This window comes from Calonectris borealis, chromosome 8 (genome assembly GCF_964195595.1).
Source record: "Calonectris borealis chromosome 8, bCalBor7.hap1.2, whole genome shotgun sequence".
In the NCBI taxonomy this organism is placed as follows: domain Eukaryota; kingdom Metazoa; phylum Chordata; class Aves; order Procellariiformes; family Procellariidae; genus Calonectris; species Calonectris borealis.
The window spans coordinates 35,179,832-35,190,371 of NC_134319.1; positions in this window are offsets into that span (position 1 = coordinate 35,179,832).

A 10,540-nucleotide genomic window follows, 5' to 3' on the forward strand; every position below is an offset into this window, starting at 1 on the left:
CAGAATGGCTTCCAGAACCGTGTTTTGTTTTTCAGGTGAAATATATTAGACAATATTATTCTTTTCCTCATTTGCAAACTTGGTAGTCACAAATTCAGTTCTGCCTGACTAGTTCCTGAAAAACAAGCCCTAATTGACTTAAACTCAGCTCGAAGCACTCTAGGACGAACTTTTTCCAAGGAGCATAGACGAATGGAGTATGAAGCACAACATTTTTATCCCGTATGTCTGAGGCAGAGGCTGACTCTGAAAATTTCATCCTAGCTACTATCTGTCCCATTTTTTTTAGGTGGCAAGACTTTTAATTCCTTTTTAGGCTGAATTTAAAGGAAAAGGCTATAAACATAGGTTATTACTTTTTGGCAGCCATGCTCTGGGTCAGATCTATGGATTTTTTTTAAATTTCAAATAATTTTTCAGAGACCTTGTTTGGATACACTCATCTATGGGATTTTCTTCCTGTTTGAACTGTACCTATTAGAATGGAAAATATTTTTCGTTGTTACTTGGATGAAGAAAAACAGGTTTTCTTTGTTGGCAATTGGCTACGAAACTTAAACTGTGAACTTCTCGCTATTGTGATTTGGTTCTCTGGGGTTTTTTTAGCAGAGCCCCTGGTTTTTTTCTCCATGCAGCCTCAATATGCTTTGTATTTCCTATGTAGACATTTGATCACAGTTAGCTCTGAAAAATACGCCATGAGATTTTGTAACTCCCTGACATAAAGAAGCGTCAGCTGACATTTTATCTGCTTTTTGTCATCTCACAAAACGGCTGTAACTCATATTAGCGTAATTGCTTCTGTTATGCCATTAATAGTAAGCATTGTATGTCAAAACAATCAAAAGGCTTATCTTTCTGTGGAAAAACTCCACAGAAAATCCATCTGTAGAGAGATTTGCAAATACTACGTTCCTCATTGCAGATGCTGGAATTTTAACTTCTTCCTGCTTAACTTTTAGCGAATTCTTTCATCCAGTCTCACGCTCTTTTGTTGTGCAGCTGAAAGCTGGTCTGTTGTTATGAAGCGAATACCATACTTTGTAATTTTCCATCGCTTTCCACCACGCTGACATTAAACTGGATGAAGGAAACTGTAGTAGCTTTTACTGAGTAGAAAATTGTTTCAGCATAATGCTTTTTTACATAAAACACCTCTTTGGGTACTAAAGTTTATTTAGTTTTATTCATTAATCTCTTTTCTCATTCAGTTTACAGAAAGTAACCATTATTTCTGCAAAGAAGAGATTTTTTTTTCCTACAAGAGCATTTACCAGATCAGTTTACAACAGTGCAAAAACTGCTGATCCATCTAGTAACCTCTACTCTGCAGGGTTTTGTAACGTTTTCCGAGAATTCATAGTTTCCTAAGGTGAGCTGCCTTTAGTCGCTAAAAGAAGTCCAAAGATCCTGTAGATACAATATTCCTTGGTGTATTCATCAAATGCTTAAATATAAGAGCTGAACCCAGGATGTGATTCAAATGCTCCTTTGTCATGTAGCTGAAAGCCAGTCTTTTGTTACGGAGGTGTATATTGTATCTCAGATATAATCACTTGCCAAAGGAAAAAAAAGGAAAGCAAGCAGCAGCACTGTAGCATAAACTGCAAGAAACAAACCATGAGAGGGTTTACTGAATAGAAGATTGAATCTAACTCCACTTAAAACATTTATCCACATATGTTACTATATATGGTATATGTAGAGTCCACATATATAACTATATATATAACAATATATAACTATAAATCATCTGTATTCACAGAATATTATGATCAAGGACTCAAAAAAAAATTAGCACTGCCTAAGTGCAGCTCATGTACTTCTTCTAATGTAGACATTTGTCTGATGGGATGCTGAGTTTTTTCCGGAAGGCTTTGATGTGCGAGGTTAGGCGGAGTGATACAGTTCTGTGGGCAGTTACAGTCTATAAAGGTACGTGACTGCCAGTGACTGTGCAGAGACGGATTTATTAACTCGGGCAGTTCATTGTCAACTTCTGTCCTTAAAGCAATGCTTAATAGAAGTATCGGGATGTTTTTACAATCTTAAGTACACGAGTGTAATGTCATCATGATTTTACACTCTCTTAGCTACAAATGAGTTTTCATCAAAGTCTAATATATCGCAATCAATTTTCTAGATGTGAAGCTCACATGTGAATAATAACTGTGAAAGCTTATGTGTACAGTGCAGTAAGACTTTTTGTTAGGGCTTTTACATTTTCAATACATGATGGGACTTTGGTGATCAACAGCAGAATCTCATGATGTGGATACACTCGCAGTGCGTATAATAACATTCAGTGGAGGTTTATTTCGGTGCAAGTCTGTGGAAGCGTGAACTGTCCTCAGCTTGTCCTCCGGTTTTCAAACGCTGCTTTGCACGTATTGCAAAGCTTGCTGTGTTGGTTGCTGTGACTCTGCTGTACTTACTGTGACCAGCAAATTAATTTTAAAGTAACTCCACTGGGGGTTGTAGTATGATCAAACAAAGCTTGTTAAGTAATGACGTTGAGTGCTTTGAGAAGGAAGCAGTTCCACTCTGCAACTTCTTCTTGTGAGCTTTCACTCAGTGCCCACAGAAGAAGATGCCACCAAGGTACATTTTTCATTGAGGACTAGATGTGGATTAAAATGCTGATATTAAGACGCTGAGTTCATTAAAACTGACTCCAGCTCTTCACAGCTGGGAGGCTGGAGGAGTCATCTGGTGTCAGACAAACAAAAATGTTCCATGACACAAATCTCATGGTAGCTCTTTGGGATGGACAGTGGACCGTGCCCGCACAAATTATAGTAACAGCTTGCACCAGGGTGGGGAGGTTCCTGGAGCAGGTGGTGCTCCGTGCGGGCTATCCAAACTCCCAAGTCTCCTCTCTAGTCATCTCCCTTTCCAGAATTGAATCAGGAGTGTTTTCCAATATTCTTGTAATGGCTTGTCACTTTGCCTCACTTCCAACATACTCTTACGATTAAAAATAATAGGAAGACATTAAGAAATAAAAGGACTGAAATGATATTAAATGAGCTGGTTACTGGTGAGGGAAAAGGACTCGGAGACCAGATAAAAACTGTTCCTCATGATCCTTTTCCTTAAAAGGCCTTCAGAAACTCAAGCAAGTGGGTAACTTGCTGTAATTATTCGTAGTTACCGGTGGGAATTGAAGGCACTTTAAGAAATACTGCGAGTTAAATTACTCAGGTCGGAACAAGAGTTTTAATCCAGGAAGATTCTGCCAAGAAAATGTATGGCTCGGGAGAGAAAATCTGGAGAAACTCCTGCTTTTTTCAAAGTGAAATTAGATGATTGTGAAGGAGACATCACATCATGTTATGTCTTGCCAAGACATATGACTCTAAGCAAGGGCAAATCATTTAGAAATTGTTCAAATGCTTTTATGCTTTTTGAGACGGCCAATTATGTAATGGCAAAAAAAACCTGGCTGGCTCGCTGGGCTCAAAAGCAAGCCTCCGAGGGAAATAATGCCATTGCGATACTCATCAGGAAATAAAGTCTCGCTGTTTTTAATTTCATTTCCCTAGAATTTGCAATTAGGGAAAATGTATAATGATCAAAAATATAAAAATAGAAAATAATTAAGGAGATATACAAACACTGCAGTGGCTGTAAGAGATCAGACCCACAGCCCACCTAGTTTAGTATCTGCCAGGGAAAACATCTGACGTTTCCTTTTGGTGCTTGAGCTTCGTTATAGGTTTCAGCCCTTGTGCTGCAAATGGAATGTCATCGGCTTATCGTTTCTATTTGTGTATGTTAGGGAAGCAGAACCCAGCAAACCGCACTGCTGCAGAGCCCCCTTTGCCTGTAGGAATGCCCCTTTACAAAAAGCAAAATGAGGGAATACCTCCTGAAGGGATGTTTTCTTAGAAAAGGGTATGTGTTTATTTGTTCCAGGTACTGAATTGTCAGCATACAGGTTAAAGGACTAACTCATTTCTAGCTGAATATCTCATTACTGTTTGTAAGAGTAATGCATATGATCTTGTGAACAGTTTTTATTATTGTACTCCACACGATTCATCCTATATCATGAATTTTGATGGTGTTTCTTTGTGGAGCTATTGTAAATTTGGTTTAATATTGACGTGACTCTCTTCCACTGTTTTTCTGTTTACACAGAGGTAGTCTCTAAAATATTTTTGGATTTATTTCTCATCCTAACCCTCAGTGAAGAGAAGATAAATCATACAAACCCAACTGAAAACATTTCAGCTTGTCTTGTTCAGTTGTTTCCACCCGCTGTGGAAATTCTGTGCTGGTGCCACTCTGTGCCTTGCTGTGTGCTCCTTATAGGTAGTTCGTTAAGTAAATGAGGGCTTTGCAACATGTTCTGGCAATGCATGTTATTTTGGGTTTTCATTTTGTATGGCAGTTTTCCTGGGATTGTTTTGGAGAGAGTTGCCAGAAACCTCGGGCCAGTCAGCCCTCAGCTTTGGCTTGGGGCCAGGTTTGGATGGAAATAGGGTGTATTTCAGCATTACAGAGTTCTGTCTGGGGAGCTAATTTTGTGCTGGTGCCCCCAAGGAGTCGTTGCTTCTTTGAGCCACCGCCAGTTCCTCTGAAGTGACTGGTTCCAGACCATTGCAAAGGCTATCACAATCTTGTGATAAGCCTTCAGTGGTGTCTAGGTCAGCAGATGGTGGCAGGGCCGACGGGGATTACCGTTCCCCGCTGGCTCCTGGTGAGCTTTTCTTCTTTGCCTGCAGCTCCTGAGGAGTTTCGGCTCTTGCTGAGAAGAAAAATGCCTGACTCCCTGCAGTGTGCGTCCTTCCTCTTGACTTGATTTTTGTAGGGAAGGGCCATCGCTCCTATGCAAATAGGACCCCCATGGCTCGCTTTAGCCACAAGCACAACTCCCGAAAGCCTCCTCCACCCTCTCTCCTGGACTCGGTGAACTCGGATGATTCTGGGTCAGGCCCATGGGCACCTCGGGGTGGCTGTTAATGGAAGTGTGGATGTGGCAAGCAAGACCTTGTGAACTTCCTCTCGGTGAACTCATTCGAAATAGCTGGCGCTCCTGCCCATATCAATTAAATATGGAGTGTTTCATGCAAAGTAGTTCTTAGGTGTTCTAACTTAGCTCTTGGGGATTTTGAAATGTTTATAGACTTTCCAGAGGCTAGGAAAAAGGAGAAATATTTATGTGTAGAACATTTTGCCGTTTCACTTGGCTGGTAAGAATGATTAGCCCCCTTGCCCAAGGCTCCTTATCCCCTGCTCTTTAACACTAATGAATGTAAATGACATAAAGGCAGTACTGTGAGAAGTCATATATTATTGTCACACTGAGCAATACCGAATGGGGAAGAAAAAACCCCAGCAAATGCAAAGCACTTTGCATGGCAGGAATTACTAGGTAATCCGGGTAACATCCTTTTTATATTTGCTGCACTTCACTGCATATACAGTATTACGGTATCAGTTGATTAGTTACCCGCTCCCAAACAAGTCTCTGCAGCTCCATGGAGATTTACATTGCAATGTTTTGGATACTCTACGAGTCTTATCCTGGGGATGGAATATTTCAGTGTTTGCCAATTACCTGGAAGTCCTCCTCAGCACAAGGCAGTGTAAGATTAATGTGAAGTAAAGAACTTATGCACAACATCAAAGTTAAAATGTTGTGGCAAACAGGAGTGAAACAAGCCTGTATGCAGAACTCTATATTTAGATCAAATCCAAAAGGTCTCTTACCCTGCTACCAGCCCATCAGCTGGATAACACTTACCTAACTCTGTAACTTAGGAACTGGTTCCTATTCAAAAACTACGACTTCAGGCTTCAGTCATCAAAAATAGTGTTGATTGGGATACTGTGTTTCATTTTATACCCTAAGTCTGTTTGGATTTCATCCGGGTGAAAATCTCAAAACCTCCCCTTCCCAGGGTGTTCTGATCCCAACTTAATTAGGAGGGTACTTTTAATTTTCCTGTTGCTAAACTGTTCCTTCTTGTGCAGATACTGAACTAAAATATTAATGAATTGTTAACCTCTTGTGGATTAAAAACGGGCTTTTCCACCTGGCATAGTTATGTCCTTGTCTTAAGGTAAATCTTTTTCTCTCACTTTGAACTTCACATTTCATATAGCCATTTTTAACCATCTTTTTGAACTACCAGTGTCTGGGCTCTACAGGAGGATCAGTCCTGATTTTGGGATGGAGTGCTCAGCCCTGAGCTCTAACCCCAGTTGTGCCCAAGGTCAGGCATTCATGAACAGGAGCACTGCTAGGAAAGCGACAGAACTTGTCTTTAAATGTAGTGATCCCTGCCATATCCATATTCTTATCCAGGTCTGAAAGGGTGTATTTGAAGCTTGCGGCAAACAATGCATTCCACATTTGCATAATTTTTGTTTAAAATACAGCACGATGCTTTTTACACAAAGTGCTTTGTTTTGACAAGAGCTGAAAGTATTTTAGTCCAGCCTGGCATACAGGCTCGCCCCTCTGCTGATTCCATGCATCTGTCGTAGATTAGAAGCGTGGCTCCCTAGAGAGGTTTTTTATAAGTATGGCTTATGGTTTTTCAGTTGTTTGAGTCGATGCTGGAAGACAACGGGCAGTTAGCAAAACATGAAAAACAGAGCTGGACAGACAGATTTGGAAGAAAACTTGCTGTTATTTTATGTCCAAGAGCACATCTAGAGTAGGAGAACTATCACGGTATGGTAGTGCTGCATGGTTTTTCAGATAGACGCCGAAGAGCTTCCAAACTGACTTTCATGGATTTGTGTAAGGACCCACATAAAGCATTTCATTATGTCTTGCACTGGACAGAAGTTTTGAAGGATTCCTCTTGTGCTCACAGAAGTTACAGAACAAGAAGCTGCCAGTATATTTGATGTTAATTTGTGCCTGATTCATTTGATGGATTTCACTGGCCAAGAGCTAATTTATTTGCTGAATTAAGTATCACTTCAAAAGTAACTCTCTATTCCTGCTAATTTGAGAACGAGTCATCATTTTGTTCATCTCTGTACAAAAAGGGGTAGAAAACCAAAATCTTTTCTCCCTCCTTCTAGCTTGTACCCTCATCCAGTGAGAAAAAAACTGAAAATGCCTATTTTGAGACCTAGTATACCTGCTGGGTACTGCAGCTAAGAGGGAAGATACATACAAAAACCTCTGGGGAAAAAAAAAAAAGGAAGCAAACTTTATTTTTCTAACTTCAAAAATAAAATATAATAATTAACATGTTTTGTTTAGTTACTGAATAAAGTACCGTTAGGCAAATTAGACTACAAATTTGAATTGACGTGCAAATTGTACAGGGAATTAATCCTAAAATAATCCATACAAATTTTGCGGTAGTGATAGCCACCGTTCTTGTTCTTTGAATTCACACCACCTCCTTTTGTCCATATGACGTGACATGGTATGGGAGTTGTGTGAGAGAGGATTGTTTGCCTTCTCTAGTTATAAGAACTGTTCAGCTCACAGAGGTTGTCAAAACCCCCACCTCTTGAAAAGCTCGGTGAGCTGCACGCTCTGCAACACCAGGTCATTCCTGTGTAGCTGGGATAGTGTCTTCAGTTCAGAGACCGGACTTAATAAATAATGGGCATGGCTAGTTGATAATTTTTGGCTTGCTGTTGTTCTTTTGTCTGTTTGACAGCCCAGAGAATAGGGGTGAAAACTTAGCAGACTGAAAATGATTATCTGTTTGTAGGTTCTCCTCCTGTTGTCTTCCCGCTTCCTTTTCGAAAAGGAAAAATGTTGTTTTTTCAAAATATTTGCCAACTGATAATGCACAGCAAGTTGCTCTCGGTTGGATGTGTACACTATATAATTCAGGTTGCTTTTTGCTGAAGTTCGTGAGAGTGTACAAGTCATGAATTGCAATGTACATACGTGCCCTCTTCTATCTCCTCTCTCGGGTTCTGACCCCAGCATTTTCCTTACCAGGTTTCCAGTTTTTTATGTTTTATGAACTCAACTAGATAAATATGTGTAAGGATAATAAAGTATATCTAAACATAGGAAACTAAAAGTAATTGTAAAAAAAAGTAACAAAAAGAAATAATATCAAACAAATTAACATTTTTGGGAGAGGACACAAAGTTTATCCACACAGCTGATAGCTCCCAAAGAGGTTACTGATCTGCTTGCCAGGGAATATAGTTGGAGAGGGCTAATTTGAGTAGGATCAAACTACATGCAGGTCGTCGCAGGCCACCCACATATCCCTGTACGAACTAGTGCAGTGCAATTTAAACTGAGATAGCCTTTTACATTTTTCATAGTCGTTTTAGAGGTAAGTAAAAAATATGAAGGTTTTCCTTTGGCATACTTGCTCTTTTAGACAATCATGACGTTTGATAAAGGACCAAGTGTGGATAGTTGGGGATCCACTGTACAGGTATGATTTGTACACACGCTCTGTTGGGTCTAGCTAGGCATATTTCTCCATAATCTTCTATAAATGTGTGCTTGAGTTTAAAAATATGAACACCTAGACTAACGAATCATGAAGAGCCCAACACATCTCTGTATAGCTTTTCAGGGCAACCACATTGAGAGGAAAATGTCTGAGCAAATCATAAAGACTCACAGATATTTGACAGGATAGAAATTAATTACCATCGGCTCCTGAAGATACAGAAGACAGCCAAAACCAGCACACTGTTGTCAACATCAGCTGAACAGAGGAGCTACGATTAAGACTTGATAGCCATTGTCTCTTGTCCTTTGTGTCATCGAAGGAAACCTGACCATGCAACCTTGAAACACATTCTTGGTGCGTGAACGCTGATCAGACTGCTTGGACATGCACATCCTAGTGCTTGCAATCCTGTGGGTATGAGAGTGTGAATATGACTAAATGAAATCAGCTTTCCTTTAAAACAAAGTCACCTTCCCCTTCTATAAGCTCTTACACTGAGCTTTGATCCATTGTTACTGTAATGTTATTTCCTCCACACTTTGTTTTTCAAAGGCAGCAGTAGTTTTTCATACATATTATTTGGGTGACTTGAGCTTTATTAGGCTTTAACTTTCCAGAAAAAAATGTTTACTAATTTTTCAGTGACAAATTTATTATTCATTTTACTTATCCAAGCCTTTAAATGCCTTTCAAAAAGCTTCTGTGAAGTAGTGGTTCTCTTTGTGCTGTCTCATTACAACTTAGAAATGGGAAAAGTGGAGGCAAAATAAGGTTGGTCTTGTAAAGGACTTCGGTTTCAAAACATCCTGAGAATATTTACATCGCGAGTGGTACAACCGTGTCCCCAGGCTTTAATACACAGAATTATGATGAGGGAAAGTGCTCAATCATGAATTTGCCACTGTGACGGTGTGTACAGTATGTAAAGACCAGTCCATGAATTTAACGCTCCCTTGCTGAATCTGATAAATGCTGACTTGAACTCACATACTTAGCTCTAAAAAGCCATGTGTCTCTATAAGGGTAACAAAAATAGGAGTTAGTACAAGTGGGATCATACTGGAAAAGCTTTAGAAATAGCTAAACCTGGAGAAAACTGAATGGGAGGTTGTTGGGTTTTTAAGCTACTGACACAAAACCCAGAACAAAGATCATGTAGGTGTACGTATTATGTTACAGATTTGTGTGTGATGCTTCTGCTGCTGTTCCAACTGTGACCCATTCAGTTTAGAGGAAGGTGAAGATCCATCTATGTATTTCCATACATCAATCATAGATATTTATGTTCTGTGTTTAGGATTAGAGATAGTTACTTAAAGATATGGGTATTCTTAAGAGCAAAACCATTGCTCTCTTCTATATTAATAACATAGGAACATATGGATCATATGGATGTTCTCAAATTTAGACCTAATCACAGTCTCAGAGCTTCTGTCATTTGTGACCAAGCATCTCACTTATTCTAACAGAACATGGGAAAAAAAATTAGGGTTTTATTTCAAAGAAAGCATAATAATGGGAAGGGAATAATTATTTTTCGTGTTTCTAGTTTGTCACAAATTTCCATGCTTGCCTTTTTATGTGAGGCACTGTGTTATCATGTTAAGCTTTATCAAAGATATCCCTGAAGAAATGTAACAACCTGGATAAATGAACCAGTTCTTCCAGAACCGGAAGAAGGGTGACTTTGAGATTAAAATGAGGTTTTTGCCGTTAGCTTCATGTGTAACCTGGTGAGAATCATTCAGGCTCCTGTGCCAAATTCTGAAGTGTAACAGCAGAAGAACAGGACTTGTCAAGTTTGCCTTGTCTTCTGGGCAGGGGCACTCTTCTGAGTTCCTACAGAATTTAACATACCTGGATTGCAGTGTCAGTGGGAGCCTCTGGTGTTATAAATTGCAAATGATCTCCCTAACAAGATGGACTGAAGGTTTATGATTGTAAACTCTGGACATTAGGTGTGATTTATGCTCATTGGATTGGTCTTTTTTATGCCTTTTCAATTAAGGTAAATTTTCAGGTCCCTCTCAACGCATGCTGAGAAGGGATCTGCAAATATAATTTTTTTGGGAAGTGCTTGAATAGTCTTTATTTAAAATGTAGATGAATACTGGGCCCAGTATATGGTTGTT